The sequence below is a fragment of the Elephantulus edwardii genome, unplaced genomic scaffold (assembly GCF_000299155.1).
Source record: "Elephantulus edwardii isolate Elephantulus edwardi_28Jun2011 unplaced genomic scaffold, EleEdw1.0 scaffold00005, whole genome shotgun sequence".
Classification (NCBI taxonomy): domain Eukaryota; kingdom Metazoa; phylum Chordata; class Mammalia; order Macroscelidea; family Macroscelididae; genus Elephantulus; species Elephantulus edwardii.
In genome coordinates this window covers 27,128,136-27,147,170 of record NW_006399755.1, presented here as the reverse complement: position 1 = coordinate 27,147,170, position 19,035 = coordinate 27,128,136, and the positions used below count along the sequence as shown (strand labels likewise).

General features: G+C 41.2%; 1 pseudogene; it reads left to right on the top strand.

The window, feature by feature from the left end:
- The first annotated feature begins 8,133 nt into the window (after positions 1–8,133).
- On the top strand, positions 8,134–8,601 carry LOC102868569 (annotated as a pseudogene).
- Positions 8,602–19,035: the final 10,434 nt, after the last annotated feature.

The following is a 19,035-nucleotide window of genomic DNA, read 5'->3' as shown; positions in this document are numbered from 1 at the left end:
TTAAACCAGGCTGCTCCTTGGAGGCAAAGATTCTGGGGCTTCGCCTGACATACTTTGGACATGTTGTAAGGAGAGACAGGTCTTTGGAGAGGGATATCATCCTGGGCAGCGTGGAGGGACAGCTCAGGAGGGGAAGACCCTCTATGAGGTGGATTGATTCAGTGACTGGGGTTATCGGGATGGATGTGTCAGAGGCAGTGAGATTGGCACAGGATAGAGCAGGGTTTAGGGCTGTTGTACATAGGGTCGCTATGAGTCGCAAGTGGCTCGATGGCACATAACAACAACAGCAACAATACACAACACACCAGGCTACTGGGGCACAATGAAGTGGTCTAAAATTCCTAATGTTCTCAATATTATCTATAAATTGCCATTAACCTTGTAGTCAAAAGACTTGCACAGACAATGAAGAACAGATAAACATTTTCCTGGTATTCTCTGTGTTTAGCCAAGATACAAACTAACATCAGCTGTGATAGCAGCCTTGTTTCACATCCTCTTCTGAATATGGCTTGAATATTTGGTAATTTTCAGTCAATGCCCTGCTGCTACTGTTTATGAGTTATCGTCAATAAGACTTTATTTGTGTGTGATAGTGATGACATTATTTGAAAATGTCCAGATTCTGCCAGATCATCTTTCTCTGGAATGGGCGTGATTGATCGGGTAGAAAATAGAGTACAAAATACTCATCCATTTAAGTATTAATTTGTATGTTACAACAAAAAACACCCACTACTGGTGCCAAGGAGGTGGGGGCACAATTTTACTGCCACAGTAATTCTTGTCATCTCCTTGTAAGGCACCACTAAGAAACTTTCTCTAAGTAAAAACAGCTTCTAGATAGACTCGGAGGGTATCCCTCAATTATACGCTATCCTCATACCACCTCAAGCAAAGGCCATGGGGGGAAAAGCAGCCAAGGAATCAAATACACTGGGCAAATCTGCTTCAAATCTCTCACCTCAAAGCCTCTAAATTCTGGAACTTCCCCTGAGGGTATCTGAAAGCATGATTAAAAAGTATACTAAAGTTACTTAAGTTATTAAGTTGTTTGCATGTTCAGTTGATTTTTTATTGTAAAAGTTGGTAAGGTTTAGCATTTGTTAAATGTTATGCTGTGTCTTTGTGGGGTCTACGAGCCTTGATGGTGTAATGACTAATATTCTGAACTGCTAACTGAAGGGTCAGTGGTTCAAATCCACTAGGCAGCCACTCCATGGAAGAAAAATGAGAAGTCTGGTCCAGTAAAGATTGACAGCCCTCAGAAACCCAATCAAGGGTCATCATGAGCTGGAGTAGACTTGATGAGAGTGACAGAGTGGGCTACTGAGAGTAGATTTCTGTGAGTTGGAGTCAACGTGAGAGCAACTTTTTTGGGGGAGGACAGGTGAAGGGAGAAGAGGTAAGAATAGAAATTATATGGAATTTAATAAAGATGATAATTTTTTTAAAGTTGGTAAAAGTTATCTATTTCCTCCATTTTGACCCTGGTTGTTGGTACATATATTTGAATGATAGTGGTATTAGCAGATCTTCCTTTTATGGATATGGATGTAATCCTGTAACTTATAACATTGTATTTCAAGATGGATCTAGAAATTGTCTTTTTAACTATGAAAACAACCTCATTTCCCCTCACATTTTTATTTCCAGAATACTAGATCATATAATCATCTCATTTAAAATGTCCCATGCCAACCCATTTCATTTTGCCAATGCCTAGTATGTCAATATGTATGTATTCCATTTCTTCCTTAACAATCTCCAACTTTCCCACATTCATGCTTCTCACATTCCACGTTCCAATCAGTAGTGTCTATTTGCAACTGTTCCTTCTCCTTAGTGATTCCCAGTAAGAAGGCTCTGCTTCTGGTGCCATATCTGCTAGTCAACTCTGCAGTTAGGGACTGCTCCAAATTATTGAGGAGTATTGATGTCAGTTTGTAGACTAAGGTGCATCTGATTCAGGCCATGGTCTTTCCAATCACTTGCTATGCATCTGAGAGCTAGATAATGAATAGGGATTACAGAAGAAAAATTGATGACTTTGAGCTGTGATGTTGGAGAAGAGCACTGAACATCCCGTGGACTGCCAAAAGAACAAATAAATATGTCTTGGAGAGGGTGCAGACAGAGTGCTCTCTGTAGGCAATGATGATGAGGCTTTGCTTCACATACTTTGGGCATGTTGTGAGGAGAGGCTATTCCTTGGAGAGGAATGATGCTTGGAAAGGTAGAGGGTCAGCAAGAGAGAAGAAGACTCTCAACAAGGTGGATTGACATGGTGACTGTACAATGGGCTATATAGTGTGTTAGGAAGTGTGAAGATGGCACAGGATAGGACTGAGTTCATACTTGCTGTTCATATGATTGCTGTGAGTCATACTTGACAGCATCTAACAACAACAACAACAACAACAACAACTCTAAGTATGTTCTATTGTACACAGGGTTTTCTGAGAGGTTTTTGGGGAGTGGATGGCCAATTCTTCTCCCTATTCTGTCTTAATTTGGATGCTCTACTCTACAGCAGTATTTGACAGATAAGAATGTTGCCCAAAAGAGCAGATGAGAGACCTTTCTCATTATTCAGGTAACAGATCAGGTGTTGGTCCTACCTGGCACCCTGTTATGCACATGTCTCTTGTTCCCACCCCTGCCCCTACCCTGCTAGCATGCAGCTCAATTCCCTCTCCTTGCCCCTTCACTTCCTCTTACCCCCTCCCTAAGCCAATCCTGGTTTGAAGATTCAAGGCTCCACCCACCTCTACCTGTCCACTTCCTCTCCACTTCTTTGTAATGTTGGTCTTCCTGCCCAGCTACAGGCAGGACTGAAGGACAACTACTTGGCCAACTGAATGGAAGAGATCTATATGTATTCCAATTTTTTTAAAAAAGTGACTCAACAGAGTGTGGAAATTATCATACAATATTACATGCAAGCCAGATCCTGCTGGAGATTATCCCAAAATGACTGGATCTGTAAGTACATCTGCAGAGAACTGCCTGATATGCAGGCTGGATTTAGAAGAGGCTGTAGTACTAGGGATATTATAGCTAATGTCAGATGGATCTTGGCTGAAAGCAGAGAGTACCAGAGGAATGTCTGTGTTTCACTGACTGACTATGCAAAGGCATTTAACTGTGTCAATCACAAAAAATTGTGGCTAACTTTGAGAAGAATGAGGATCCCAGAGCATTTAATTTTGCTCATATAAAACCTGTACTTGGACCAGGAAACAGTTGTTAGAAACACTTCATGGTTCAGGATCAGGAAAGGTGAGCATAAGGGATGCATCCTATCGCCATACTTTTTCAACCTATATGCAGAACAGATCATTTAGGAGGTTAGACTTTATGAGGAGGAATATGGCACCATGATAGGAAGAAGACTCATCAACAACCTGTATTAGGCAGATGACACAACCTTGCTTGCTGAAATTGAGGAGGACATGAGGCATTTGCTGCAGAAGGTCAAAGACTGTACTCTTCAATATGGATTGAAGTTCAATATAAAGAAAACAAATATTCTTACCACTGGAACAGCAGGCAGCTTTATGACGGACAGAGAAGAGATTGAGATAGTTAACAGCTTCAGATTACTTGGCTCCACAATCAACACTCTTGTGACCTGAAAGCCAGGAAATCAAAAGAAGAATTGCACTGGGAAAGCAAGCTGTTAGGAAACTTTCCAGAGTACTGAAGAACAACAAAGTAGTCTGGAGACTAAGGTGCACGTGACACAGACCATGGTCTTCACAATTACTTGCTTTGCATCTAATAGCTGGACAATAACTAAGGATAATAGAAGCAGGATCAATGCCTTTGAGCTGTGGTGCTGGAGAAGAGTGTTGAACATACCATGGGCTGCCAGGAGAACAAACAGGTCTGTCCTGGAGAGGGTGAAATCAGGCTGCTCCCTGGAGGCAAAGATTTTGAGGCTCCTTCTCACATACTCAGGACTCATGGCCAGAAGACCCAGTCCTTGGAGAGCCACATCATGCTTGGAAGAGTGGAGGGACAGCACAGGAGAGGAAGAGCCTAGATGAGATGGATTGACCCAGTGACTGGAGATTACATTTGTCAGAGACAATGAGATTGGCTCAGGATAGAGCAGGATTCAGAGCTGATGTACATTGGGTCATTCCAAGTCACAGGTAACTCAATGGCACATAACAACAACAGCAACATATTAAGTAATATGTTGAGGAAGACCAGAATAATTACATCTTTTATTCTGTTCTCTTCAACCTCACTTAACAATCCAATTGTGGCTCGATAGTACAGTAGCTGCCAGCACTGGTTTTCTTATGTGAGAAATGAAATAAAAGGAGATTTGATTCTTCCCAAACAACCTAGGTTAAATAGGCAGACAAGCACAGCATTCCTTCACCATAGACAGCTGGAATCTTCTCTTAACATTATTTGGAGCATTGCACTTTAAAACTTTTATTATGGAGGTTTAGATAACACAGCCTGCCACAGGGAAAAGGGGTGAAAGGTTGCATTGTTTTCTTTTATGCACAAGTAAGAATAAGTAGACCCAGCTTCTATATCAAGTTGTTTATACAAACACAACCTGAAGAGGTCCCTGATGCCCAAGCTAGTAATTTTGAATCACTAGGAACGTTCTCACTTCTAGCACTGAATGATCATCTCTTTGTCCCAGGAAAATTGGGACTGTTGGTCACCAGAGCCCAGGCAAAGATGATATAGTGAAATTAAAAAGTATTGATTCTGAATTCCTCTCCATTAGGAAAACAAAAATATAAATGTAGAGTAATTAAGTGGCCTTTGTACCTAAGACGTTCTATGGGGAGAGATCGATTTGGTTTGTAATTAACATAATTCAACAATTTCAATAAAGTCAAAACTTTCCATTTTTAAGGGGAATCACGCATTTCTTTGAGGCAAGGCTTTTTGTAAGCTAAAATAAAAATGTTTAAATGAGAAATTTCAGGAATTCAAATCACTGAACTGTGCTGCCCACCTCTTTCTTCCTGTTTGATCTTTGAAGGTTAGCATTCAGTATTTTTCGTGACATTTATATTGAGGAAGGAATATAAGATTATTAAAAGCAGAGAAACTCAATATTGGGAATGCACATCAAAAGGTCTTCAAGACAAAGAAGGGATCATATGATTTGAAACTAGAGTTACAAGAAGCATGTGTGCTGCACTTCATTTTCTAGTTAACAGCATAACGTACGTCAAAATATGATTTAAAACACTTCTCACAGCTGAGCTGACATTTGGCGTTCCTCAGCCTGCTTTTGCTCTTGAGTATGGGGGTTCAAATCCAAAAGAGGTTAACTCTTTGTACTGGTATTTATTCCTGGTGGATGAGGAAAACATTCTTAGCTTAAGTAAAATGAAAACATCTGCTCCAGTCCTTGAGGGAAAGAATTCTTTTTTTTAAAGAGGGGGAAGGGATGCCTCGCCGTTGAAGCTGCAGAAGCCTCAGCAACATATCCAAAGTAAGAAATCATTGCCATGCTCACCTAGGATGATGAAAATTTGTCCATAAGCATTGATTGTGCCTCCATTTTTCCAGAATGCTAAACCCAACTCATCAAGTGACAAGCCCTTTTGCCACATAGGCAGTAGCTGTGCAACTAACTCTGCAGAAGAAATTGCATTGATTATTGCTATATAACAAAACAACACAATGTTAGTGTATTATAAGAATATCCAAGGGGTCTGATGGCTTAGTGATAAGGAGTTGCACTGCGAAACCCAAAGGTGAAAAGTCCGAACTCACCACCTATTCTGCAGGAGAAAACAAGCAATTTCCTACTGTGTGATTTTAAACTTCTGAAAACTCATAATAACAACAAACAATAATAATGTCCTCCTTTTTTTTTTTTAATTGACCCAGAGTTCTATAGACCTAGCTGTGTTTTTGCAGCGGGTTTTTTTACAAGATGTTGGCTGGGCTGCATTCTGATCTGGGTGGACCTCAGCTGTATCCCGAGCTCATTATGTGGCAGAGTCCTCTCCATGTAGTTGTAAAATCAAGGCATCTTTGTTTACTGTTAAACAGCAGCCACTCTTCATTTACTGAGGCACCTCACCTTCCTTATCAAATGGGTCTGTCTCTCTGCCTCAGCCAGACGCCTTCACCTTAAACTCTAACAAAAGCCCTTTTCCCTTCAGATTACTGACTCCAGGAAAATCTCCTGGAAGCATGTTAGCTGAAAAAGCTTACAGTAGTATTTAATTAAATTTACTCTCCTCCTGGTGAGCTTGGATGGCCTAGTGATAAGAAGCTGTGCTGCAGTCCCAGAGGTGTGCGGTTCAAATCCACCAGATGCTATGTTGGAGAAAGAGGGACAAACTCCTCCTATATCTGTCAGATCTGATTTGACAGTACATACACGAAAACATTTTTTAAAACACCAAACCATTCTCCTTCTGAAAGTACAAAAGTACTAAAAGAATTCTTTAGTAGTATTTATCAAGATACATACATAGTATGGCAAATATATTGTGAACACTATGGAAATCAGATTCACATGCCAATGATGAATTTGTCATCAACAAGAGAAGAAATGGTACACATTTAATGTAACAGATATGAATGGATCCTCTGTTAGATGCTGGGCACTATTTCACACAGCAGGGAGCTCTGGTGGATTAGGGGTTGAGCTGGGAACCCAAAAATATGCAGAGTTCTAATCCACCAGCTGCTCCTTGAAAGAAAGAAGGGGAGTCTCCTCCCATGAGATTTCAGCCTCTGAAAACCTACTGGAAAGTTGACAATGAGTCAGTTCCAGCTGGATGGTGCACAACAAACATTTTCTACAGCAGTATCCAAGCCTGCTTGTATTTATTGTCTAGTGAGAGAGACACAGAAATGCAGCCAAAACCAGATAAAAGTGCAGTAATTGATTAAAGTAAGCTAGACAAATCACTGAGCAGAACATCAGACATTTGTGAGGCAGGGTGAGTCAAAAGTGACTAAAAGGAAGGATCTGGAGTCACGTATCTTAGATTCACGCCCGGGCTCTGCTGTATTCCAGTTAGGAGATGCTAGGCAAAGACTTTATTTTCCCTGTACCTCAGTTTCCCACACATATAAAAGTGGGAAGCATAGAGTTATTTTTTGAGGATAAATCAATTCTTGTAAAGCTCCTAGCATAGTGCTCTGACACATGGTAATCAGTGGTGTTGGCTCTCCCCCATACAGCGGCAGATGGTGGGCTGAGTGCTTGACAGGGCTTATCTCTTTCAATCTTCATAATGATCATGTGGGGTAAATATAATTATTGGCTCTCTATTACACGTGAGAAAATGTAGACTTTCAGTGGTGGTGTTATTAGCCACTGTTGAGTCAGCCTCTGACTCCTGTTTCCCATGCATATGGGAGTGTAGTATCCATGTGGGTACAGGGAGACTAACATTTTCAAGTTTATTTGGACCAATAATGTATAGACACTAGGACACAGGCCAGGTCTTTTTGAGAGCATATATTCTGTTTGCCACCAGACTAGTAAATTAGGATATTAATAAGTATTTATTTTCCCAATTGATGGTGTATATAAAAAGCCAAGAGCCACAATGATTGTGCTGAAGAAGGTATAGAAGAACATGGCTTCAGAGTAAGAAATTAAAAAGACATGACATCAAAAATATTGAAGGTTTTATTAAAACCAATGTTTGTTAATGATAGGTGTGTCTATGTCAAGAAAAGTCTTTTTAGATAGGCCTCTACTTACTAAAAAACATATAACTCCAAGCAGCTGATATTACTAGTCTCCAGTCGCTGTTCTTACTAATTGTAGGAGGAAAATTTAGCCAGTCGCTACACATATTATGCACACACACACACACACACACACACACACACACACCCCCCCCTCCATGCCATCTAACCACTCGTTTTTCTAAAACCTAGTCTCACCCTCAGCTTGTGTCTCTCCATAACTAAAACAAACCATATAGGAGCTAAATGAATTGTAACAATACAGAAAGTTCTCCAGTAAGTAATTGTACCTGGTGTTCTATTTTAATTAAAGTACCCCTCCACGCCCCCAATACAATAGTTCTAAGGCTCTACAGGCTGACTGGCAGGAAGCTCCATCAAAAATTCCCTTTAAAAATATTCTAATCAAGGGTTGGCGCAGCTATGGCGGCTCGTGTCCTTTCCGCCTGCGTCCGCCGCCTGCCCGTGGCCTTTGCGCCGCTGTTCCAGGCCACCTCGTTGACCGCTGCTCGGCTACTGAGCACTGCCTTGTGCTCCGCGGGAATCCAGACGAGGCGTCGGGTTCCGCAGCTGGACTCGATATTCGCACAGGTTCCTGGGGGAGTCACGCAGTGCCGTCAGTACAGTGATGCACCTCCACTGACGTTAGAGGGAATCCAGGAACGGGTTCTTTATGTCTTGAAGCTGTATGATAAGATTGACCCAGAAAAGATTTCAGTAAATTCCCATTTTATGAAAGACCTGGGCTTAGACAGTTTGGACCAAGTGGAGATTATCATGGCCATAGAGGATGAATTTGAGTTTGAAATTCCTGATATAGATGCAGAAAAATTAATGTGTCCACAAGAAATTGTAGATTACATTGCAGATAAGAAGGATGTGTATGAATAGAATATAAGGCCACCTCTCTTCCCTGAAAGAAGACTCCAATGACTCTGGCGAGCGTCTAGAAGTGAGAAGGCCTGTTAGCATCATTGCCCACTTGGACGGAGTAATTCTGTTCAACTTGTATTTAAATTGTCTAAGTGTTTTGTCCTTTGACAATAAATCTATAAGACTAAAAAAAAATTCTAGAAATCCTAACCCTCATGTTTCCTTAGCTCTACAAGTTTCAGGACCTTTCTAAAAATGTTATCTCCCTTTTTAATATTCTGGTGCAAAATTTGCAGCCAGTATGGGGATGGTGGTGTTTGACCTCCATTAACTCCCCAAAGAGTCTCCATTAAAAACATCAAAAGAACAAAATTGGAAAACAAATTTTGGCCTCATGCCTCAATATTGAAAGATGCTATGGCAATATATTGAATGACCCAGAAAGCATCAAAAGAAGATGGAAGGAATGCACAGTCACTGGACCAGAAAGAATTGACTGACACTGAAAAATTTCAGGAAGTACCATATGATCAGGAGCCAATGGTAATGAAGGATGAAGTAGAAGTGGCATTGAAGGCAATGGGAAAAAATAAGGCCCCAGTAATCAATGGTATAGCAAGTGACTTGTTTCAATTAACAGATGCAGCTTTCAATGCACTCAACAGTCTATGCCAGGAAATTTAGAGGACAGCTGTCTGGCCAACAGATTGGAAGAGGTCCATGTTGGTTCTCATTCCCAAGAAAAGTGATCTAACTGAATGTGGAAACTATTGAACAATATCATTAATAACATAAGCAAGCAAAATACTGCTGATGATCATTCAAAAATGCCTGGAAAACTTCATAGATAGGGAACTGCCAGAAGTTCAAGCAGGATTTAGAAGAGGCCATGGTACAAGGTATATCATTGCTGATATCAGATGAATCCTGGCTGAAAATAAGGAATACCAGAAGAATGTCTATCTGTGCTTTATTGACTATGCAAAGGTGTTTGTGTGGATCATGACAACTTGTGGCTGACACTGAGAAGAATGAGAATCCCAGAGCACTTGATTGTGCTCATGAGGAACCTATACTTGGACAAGGAAGCTGCTGTGTGAACAGAGCAGGGGAGCACTGCATGGTTTGGAACTGGGAAGGGAGTGCGCCAGCGTTGTATTCTCTCTTCATACCTATTCAATATGTATGCTGAGCAAATGATCCAAGAAGCTGGACTCTATGAGGAGGAGTGTGGCATCAGGATTGGAGAGAAACTCATCAATAACCTGCGTTATGCAAATTACACAACCTTGCTTGCTCAAAGTGAGGAGGACTTGTTGCAGAAGATCAAGGAATGCAACCTTCAGTATGGATTGCATCTCAATGTCGGCGGGGGGTGGGGAATTCTTACCACTAGACCAATAGGCAATGTCATGATGGATGGAGGGGAGATTGAAACTGTAAACAGCTTCATCTTGCTTGAATCTACAATTAACAACCTTGCTACCAATAGTCAGGAAATAAGGAGACACATTGCCCTAGGAAAATCTCCATTTAAGGACCTTTCCAAACTATTGAGGAGGAATAGTGTCAGTTTTAAGACTAAGGTGAGACATCTGAGAGCCAGACACTTAATTAAGATGACAGAAAAAGAATTGACACCTTTGAGCTGTAGAGTTGGAGAAGAGCATTAAACACCCCATGGCCAGCCAAGAGAACGAACAGATATGTCTTGGAGATGGTGCAGCTCTTTGGAGGCAAGAATGATGAGGCTTCACCTCACATGCTCTGGATATGTTGCTAGGAGGTGCCATTTCTTGGAGAGGGACATGATGTTGGGAAGGGTGGATAGTCGGTGAAGGAGAGGAAGACCCTCGACCAGGTGGATTGATACAGTGCTGCAATGGGATCTTGTGTGTCAGGAAGTGTGAGGATGGCGCAGGATAGAACAGGGTTCAGATCTTTTGTTCACAGGGTCGCTATGAGTCCTGCTCTACTCGATGGCACCTAACAACAACGACAACAATGAGGTCAGACATGTCCCTCATGCTACCACAATGACTTCTACTAATTCTAATATCCATTTCTTTGATACCAAAAGGTTCTCAATACACTACTATTTGGTTCACTAATCTATTACAATGGCCATATAGAACTCACAGACAATATTCACTATTATGGGATTTATTAGGGAAATTACAGGGACCTCTGGTGACCTAGTGGGTAAGCCATTTGAATCCACCAGCTACTCTGCAGAAGGATGAACAATCTCCTCCCATGTGATTTACAGCCTCTGAAAATCTGCTTGACAGTCAACTATGAGTTAGTTCCTACTAGACAGCAATGAGTTTAAGTTTTGGATTTGAAGGAAATACCAGGTTAAAATTCAGATGTACATTCAGGATAAAATTCTTCAGTCAAGACAACTTTTCTTCAGGCCTGTCACAGGCAAGTCTCCCTCTAATCTTCAGTCATTCAGCTTTGCTTGCCTCATGTCTCTAGACCAATGTTCCGAAGCTCTTTTAGTTCTGCCAGTTATGGCAACCTCTTACCCTCATCTCTGCCAGGAAGCCTAGGTAAAGGTCCTTGTCTCTGGCTCATGGGGCAGTAGTTCCAGTTCAGCTTTGTTTCACACCAGTGTCGGGTTCTTTACCACTACCACTGCTATCAGGGTTGCAAATACTGCTAGTCTCTTAGGAGTATCTGACTGGTGCATCAATCTCTGGCCCCAAAAGGCATGCTGTACTCTCTGCTTCATCTTTATTGATGATAGGAAAAGTCTAGCTTTCTATCTCTGAACTTACTCAGTTTAAAACTGTTAGAATGTCAAAACTGACCAATGCCCTCATTATCCACCTCATTAAAATCTTCTCACCACAAAAGTCTCACTTATCTTATCATTAGCAAGCTACTCAATCTCCTTGTTGGAGCACAAATATCTCATATTTGTATAGTCTCATTTATCCATGTGGTGAAAGTCAAAGCCAATGGCTAGAAAGACCATATTGAACCATCTACTGCGTCATGCTTGGGGATTTTTTTTTTTTTAAAATCTGTGACCTAACAGTATCTCTCTTGTCCCTCTGATCTGGTGACACTTGCTCTCAACAGTCTTGCTCAGCCATCTACTTTATCAGTGCCCTAAGCCAACCTCTAATTTGTCGCACCCCAACTATAGAAACCCATTTTTTTTGCTATGCTAACTTCTTTCATAGGAAGATTACTTTATTGACCCTAGAACTTTGTCAAAGTTAGGAAGCATTTACTAAAACCCCTTTTGACTCAGATGCTAGTTCCAGAATTGCAATACTGACCATGTCTCTGTTCCTAGAAACTTATATTCCAGTCGGGAAGAAAATTACATGAAAAGATAATTTCAAAATATTGCAGTAATAGGGCACAAAGATGTTCCACAGTTAAAATGAGAACACAATCAAATCTGGTGGTTCAGCAAGGCTGTACAAGGAAATTTCTGTCTAGAAAGATATCTAAGAGATTACTGACCAGCTAAAGAAGAGGAAGAAGATTCAGTAGAAAAGACGACTTGGGTAGAGTCTAGGTAAAATGATACATAGAGGAATAGCTAAACAGTTCAATACTGCTGGTGCCTCCCGTGTGAAGACAAAGGGTTTCAATAAATAAAGGCATGTTGTTGTTGTTGTGTGCCATAAAGTCAGAACTGACTCATACCTGACCCTCCTGTGGGTAGGGACAATATTATGGAAGACTTTGCATTGCCACATTGAAAAGCATGTATTCAGCTCTGGGTTAAGCGGGTTAAGCTTTATATATCCCAGGAAATATCATGTGTCCTTTTCTAAAAAACAAAGCTCATATACACATCTATAAACAAACAAATGCACAGATATATAGACATGTACAAATTTACTAACAATTTCAGCTCCCTTTTATATGCCTCTAAAAGTAAATCCAAGTACTTGTTGTCATTGTTAGGTGCCATCAATTCGAATATAACTTATACTGACCTTATGAACAAAAGATGTGAACTCTATTCTATCCTGTGCCTTCCTCACAATTCCTGACACACAAGAGATCAGTGTGTCCATTACTGTGTCAATCACCTGGTCAAGGGATTTCTCTCCTTTGACAACCCCCCACCTTTCCTAGCATCATATCCCTCTCCAAAGAATAGTGTGTCCTAGCAACATGCCCAAAGTTTGTGAGGTGAAACCTCATCATCTTTGCCTCCAAGAAGCACTCTGGCTGCACCCTTTCCAGGACATATTTTTTGTTCTTTGGCAGTACATGGGCTGTTCATAACTCTTCTGCAACACCACAGCTCAAAGGCATCATCAATTCTTCTGTAATCCTAATTCAATGCCAAGCTCTCAAATGCATAACAAGTTATAAAAAAGACCATGGACTGAATCAGACACATCTTAGTCTTCAAATTGACATCATTACACCTTAATAATTTGGAGAGTTCCCTAACTGCAGACTTTTCCAGGGCAATAAATCTTCTGATATCCTGACTGCTGGTATCAAGAGTATTAATTAGGAATCCAAGTAAGATGAAGTTGTTGACAGTTTCAATCTTTTTCCCATCTATCACGATGCTACCTATAGGTCCAGTGGTAAGAATCTTCATCTTTTTGACATTGAGAAGCAATCTATATTGAAGGCTGTATTCTTTTATCTTCTCCAATAAGTGTTTTAAGCTTTCCTCACTTTCAGCAAGCAAGGTTGTGCCATTTGCATAACGCCAATTATTGATGAATCTCCTGATCCTGATGTCACATTCCTCTTCATAGAGTCTGGCTTCACAAAGAATTTGCCCAGCATCTAGATCAAAACAGAGTATGGCTAACATGGAGAAGAATGGGAATCTCAGGGCTTTACACTGTGCTCATGTGAATTTATACCTTGACCAGGTGGCTGCTATGCAAACAGAGCAAGGGAACCTGGATGATAGAGCACAGGAACATGGCTGGTCCACATCTGTTCCCCTTTGGGCTAAGAAATCCCAGACCTTCTCTGTGTGTTACAGTCAGGACGATTCAAGACAGAGTTAACATATTCATTTATTGTTCATGATGACCATCATTTTTGTTGATGGTAGCCCCAACTTACAGTGGCCTCATATGTTAAAGAATGGAACCACTTCATAGAGTTTTCTTGCCTGTAATCACTTCTACAGAAACAAGTCACCAGCCTCACTTGCGTAAAGCTGTTGGGTAGATTTAAACTACCAGTCTTTAAGTTAGAAAACCAGTTACACCACTCAGTCTTCTTTTAAACGCCTTACTGTGAAGTTTCATGACAGACAAATCTGGAGACACAAGTGTGTTTGTCAAGATAGTTTGGCTTCCCGAGAACAAGAGTCTGTGGATGATGATTGCTCGTCACCATCTCGGGGAAACTTGGAGAACATTAAGAATATCTTGGCAAATAAAACGAGGAAATGCTCCATTAAAAAACCCCATTAGAAATAAATCAACAACCGCTCAGTTTTTCAGAGAGACTCATGCATATTTAGGAACCCTGGTGATGCCGTGAATAAATACTAGGCTGCTAACTGAAAGGTTGGCAGTTCTAACCCACCATCTGCTGTGTGGGAGAAAGATGTGGCAGTCTGGTTCCTCCAAGATGAAATCAAAAGCAGACTTGTTAACTGTACCGCCCTTGGGACTCTTAAAACAACAGTAGCAAATCAAATTTATCCAGGTGATGCCAATTCATAGCCACCCTATTGGTTGCTTGGAAACACTATGAAACACTGTACTCTGTCCTATAAATTCATCATGAGTTGGAATCAATTTGAGAGTAAAGGATCTTGAAAAGGAAAAAAAAAATAGTTTGGCTTCCAAGTAAGAGATGACAAAGTTGAGACTTTGTACATTGATAGTTAAGGCAATAAAAGCTACATTTTTGGTGAGTGAATGATGCTGAATCATGAGTAAGAGAAGAAGTCAAAGCTAACCTCATGCTTCTAGCTTGAGAAACTGAATGAAACACAGAGACAGAAGTCAGCCTGCAGAAAACATTTTGAGTTCCAAGATGGATCCCTGACAGTATAAGGAGGGGGTTAAGTGTTGGGCTGGTAAGCAAAAGGTCACTGACTTAACCCACTGGCCCCTCTTCTGGGAGAGAGATGTGGCAATGACCTCCTATGAAGATTTACACTTTTGTAAATCCAAATGGCCAATTCTACTCTTTCCTATAGGGTCACTGGAAGTCCAAATCCACTCCACAGCAGTGAATTGGGTTTGGCATGAGTTTCAAATGTCTTAGGAGGAGCTGGTGATAACTAGGCAATTGGGAGTATTAAATTTCCAAGGAGGTTAAGGCTAATAACACAAATACATGGGATAATGTAAGAATGTACCAGTAACATTTTCATATCACCAAAATACCACATAAGGAGCAGTTAAGTGGCAACAGTTAAGCACTCTGCTGTTAACCAAAATGTTGGCTGCTTAACAATATTATTAACAATGTTAAACTAGAAGGTTTTCTGCTCTCTGTGGAAAGAAGACCTGGCAGTCCTCTCCCCTAAAGATCACTGCAATAAAAACCCCAATGGAGTAGTTCCATTTTGTAAGGTTGGTTTTCATATTAGTTCACAGATGAATGTAAAGTTGCAGTAGGGAGCAGAGCAGAAGTAGGAAGGAATGCTGTAATTTCTTTCCTCAAGTAGGAGAAATATGTGCAATAACTCTTTGACAAGAGATTGGGATCAGAAATTCTAAAGAAGTATTTCTTTTGGAGTATTCTCTAGGAAAATTAGGATTCAATGTCATGTTAAGTATAGGAAGGCATTGGGCATGACAGTTCACCATTTATATTCAAATACTGTTATTAATGAGCAAAGCCTTGCACATATTAATTGCTTCACAAAAAATTAAACTCCACAAAACTCACTGCTGCGTTGATTTGACTCATAACTGACCTTTCATTAGGTTTCTGACACCATAAAGTAGGGCTGCTCGTGGATTTGAACTACCAACCTTATGGTTAGCAGTGCAATTATGTCACCAGGTTCCCTTTGTTGTTGTTAAGTGCAGTCAAGTTGAGTACAATTCATATGAACCATATGAAAAACAGAGCTGAACCCTGCCATTTTTTTTTATCATCTCTGGACTGGAAAAGATCGATATTTGTTCCCATTCCAAAGAAAGGTGACCCAACAGAGTGTGGAAATTATCGAACAATATCATTGATATCACATACAAGCAAGATTCTGCTGAAAATTATCCAAAAACGTGTGGAACAATATGTCAACAGAGAACTGCCAGATGTTCAGGCTAGATTTAGAAGAGGTTGTGGTACTAGGGATATTATAGCTAATGTTAGATGGATCTTAGTAGAAAGCAAAGAATACCAGAAGAATGTCTATCTGTGCTTCATTGACTATGCAAAGGCTTTTGACTGTGTGGATCACAATAAGCTGTGGCTGACTCTGAGAAGAATGGGAATCCCAGAACATTTGATTGTGCTAATGTGAAACTTATACTTGGACCAAGAGGCAGCTGTCAGAACAGAGCAAGGAGACACTACATGGTTCAAAATCAAGAAGGGGGTTCGTCAGGGATGTATTCTGTCTCCATACCTTTTCAATCTGTATGCAGAACAGATCATCCGAGATACTGGGCTATACAAAGAGGAATGTGGCATCAGGATTGGTGGAAGAATCATCAACAACCTGCATTATGCAGATGACACAACCCTGAAGCGCTTGCTGCAGAAGATCAAGGACTACCGCCTCTTATATGGACTGAAGCTCAACATCAAGAAAACAAAGATTCTCACCACTGGGCCAATTGGCAGCATCAGTATGGATGGTGAAGAGATTGAGATAGTTAACAGTTTTAATTTACTTGGCTCCACACTCAACACTCTTGGTAACAGCAGCCAGGAAATCAAGAGACGAATTGCATTGGGAAAGACGGCTGTGAGGGATTTCTCAAGAGTACTGAAAAACAACGATGTCAGACTGGAGACTAAGGTGCACCTGATCCGGGCTATAGTCTGCGCAATTACGTGCTATGCATCAGAGAGCTGGACAGTGAATAGGGTTGATAGAAAGGGAATTGATGCCTTTGAGCTGTGGTGCTGGAGAAGAGTGTTGAGCATACCATGGACTGCTAGGAGAACAAACAGGTTTGTCTTGGAGAGGGTGAAGCCAGAATGTTCCCTGGAGTCAAGGATTCTGAAGCTTCGTCTGACATCTTTTGGGCATGTTGCAAGGAGGGACTGGTCCTTGGAGAGGGACATCATGTTTGGCAGAGTGGAGGGGCGGCAAAGGAGAGGAAGACCTTTGAAGAGATGGATCGATTCTGTGACTGGAGAGGTGGGAATAAGTGCGTTTGAGGTGACTAGGTTGGCACAGGATAGAAGAGTGTATAGAGCTCTTGTACATAGGGTCACTATGAGTCACAAGCGACTCGATGGCACATAACAACAACAACTGATACACTTGAGTCCACAGTTACAGCCACTGTATCAATCTAGCTCAATGAGGGTCATCCTCTTTCTTGCCGACCCTCCACCTTTTCAAGGAATAGTTTCTACTGGCAACATGCCCAATCCTTGCCTCTATGGAACATCCTGGTTGCACTTTCTCCAAGACAACTATTTGCATTTTTGGCAGTCCATGGGACATTCAATAATCTTCTTCGACACAATTCAAGGGCATCACCTCTTCTCCTCTCATCCATATTCATTGTCCTGCTCTCTGATGCATAGCAGATTACTGAAAAGACCATGACACACCTTAGTCTTTAAGCTAACATCAGTGCTCTTCAGCACTTTGGAGAAGTCCCTGACAGCAGACTTTCTCAATGCAGTATGTCTTTTGATTTCTTGACTGTTGATTGTGGATTCAAGTAAGATGAAATAACTGACATTTGCAATCTTTTCTCCATCTAACACGGTGTTGCCTATTGGGCCAGTAGCAAGGATTTTTGTTTTCTTTATGTTGAGATGTAATGATACTGAAGTCCTTGATCTTCTGCTACAAGTGTTTTAAGTCTTCTTTACTTGCAGCAAGCAAGGCTTTGCCTCACTTGCATAAGGTAGGTTGTTGATGAGTCTTCTGATCCTGATACCACATTTTTCTTCCTATGGTCCATCTGTTGGAATGATTTGATCAGCATACAAATTGAATAGACCTGGAGAAAGGATACAATCCTGCTACACACCTTTTCTGATTTTAAATCATGTAGTGTTTCTAGCTTTTTCAATGATTTGTTCAGCATACAGACAGGGCTCCCTTTATTACCTGAAAAAACAAACAAAATCAAACTCATTGATTCCAGTTCATTATCACTCATAGCTCCATCAATTTAGGACAGATATTTTTATGGAGAAGACTGCTTTTATTTCGTTCTGAGCAGCTGGTGGATTCCAAGTGCTGACCTTAGATAACTCATTATATAGGGCTCCTTCACTACCTAGTTACTGCTACAAAGTGGATTCCGAGTCGTAACCATCCTCCATCAGTTTGAGAGGTTGTAAATCATTACGGGAGGAAATTGGCTTTCTTCCTTCCAGAGCACCTGGAGGATCTTAAACAAACAATTTATGGTTAGCAGCCTCACAAGTTACGCGTGGCACAAGGGTTTTCCTTTTTACCCGATTTAAAAAACGACAACAAAAGAAACACAACTTACTGCCGTGGAGTCGTAACCCACTCAAAACTGACACATAGTGAGTTTTGGGAGATTAAGTCTTAGGGCATGAGATTGCCTATCCCTCCAGTGAAGCCACTGGTGGATTCAAACTGCCAAATAGATGCCACCTTTGGGCAACCAGAACAACTCCCTACAGACTAAACTACCAGAGCTTCCACCACTACCACTACCACTACCACTACTACCAGTACTTCCACTACTACTGCACAAGAAGCATTGTAATTGGATTAGAAATTCCAGGATTGGGTAGGGACAGTTTCTCTTGACAATGGATGTGATTGGCCGTTTAATTGAAGCCATGGGGTGATTGGCTGCAGACGCAGACAGCCCTCTGTTATTGATTGGATGATACGGGGACAACCTCCCACCTTCTTCCGTTTTCCCACCGGGCCCTGTTGCTTGGCAACCAGTTTGCTTCCTCCAGCTATGTTTACACCTGCCTTTTTACACTTGTGAGAGGAGACACTTCTCGTTCTTGGCCTCACCCTTTCAAACCTGCTTTTCCGTTCCCACACCGATGCTCCACTCGTGAGGCCGCCCCACTTTGTCCAAGTTTGCTGTGTTTGGTACTAGGGTCTCAGTCCGTGAACGAGAAAGTGCCCAAGTGTTTCTTCTTGGAACTTTCCAAGCTCGCGCTGTTTAAGAGGAGTCTGTTATATCTCAAACATAGAAGCACAGTATTTTGAGAGACACGTGGTCCTGGGGATCAAGAAAGCAAGTAAACTTAAATCAGCTGGGTGTAGAGGGTAACCCTTACAGACCCATTAATTGCCCCGAGGTAAACCTTTTGAGTTTGGGTCCTAGTACTCCCTGCCTCACC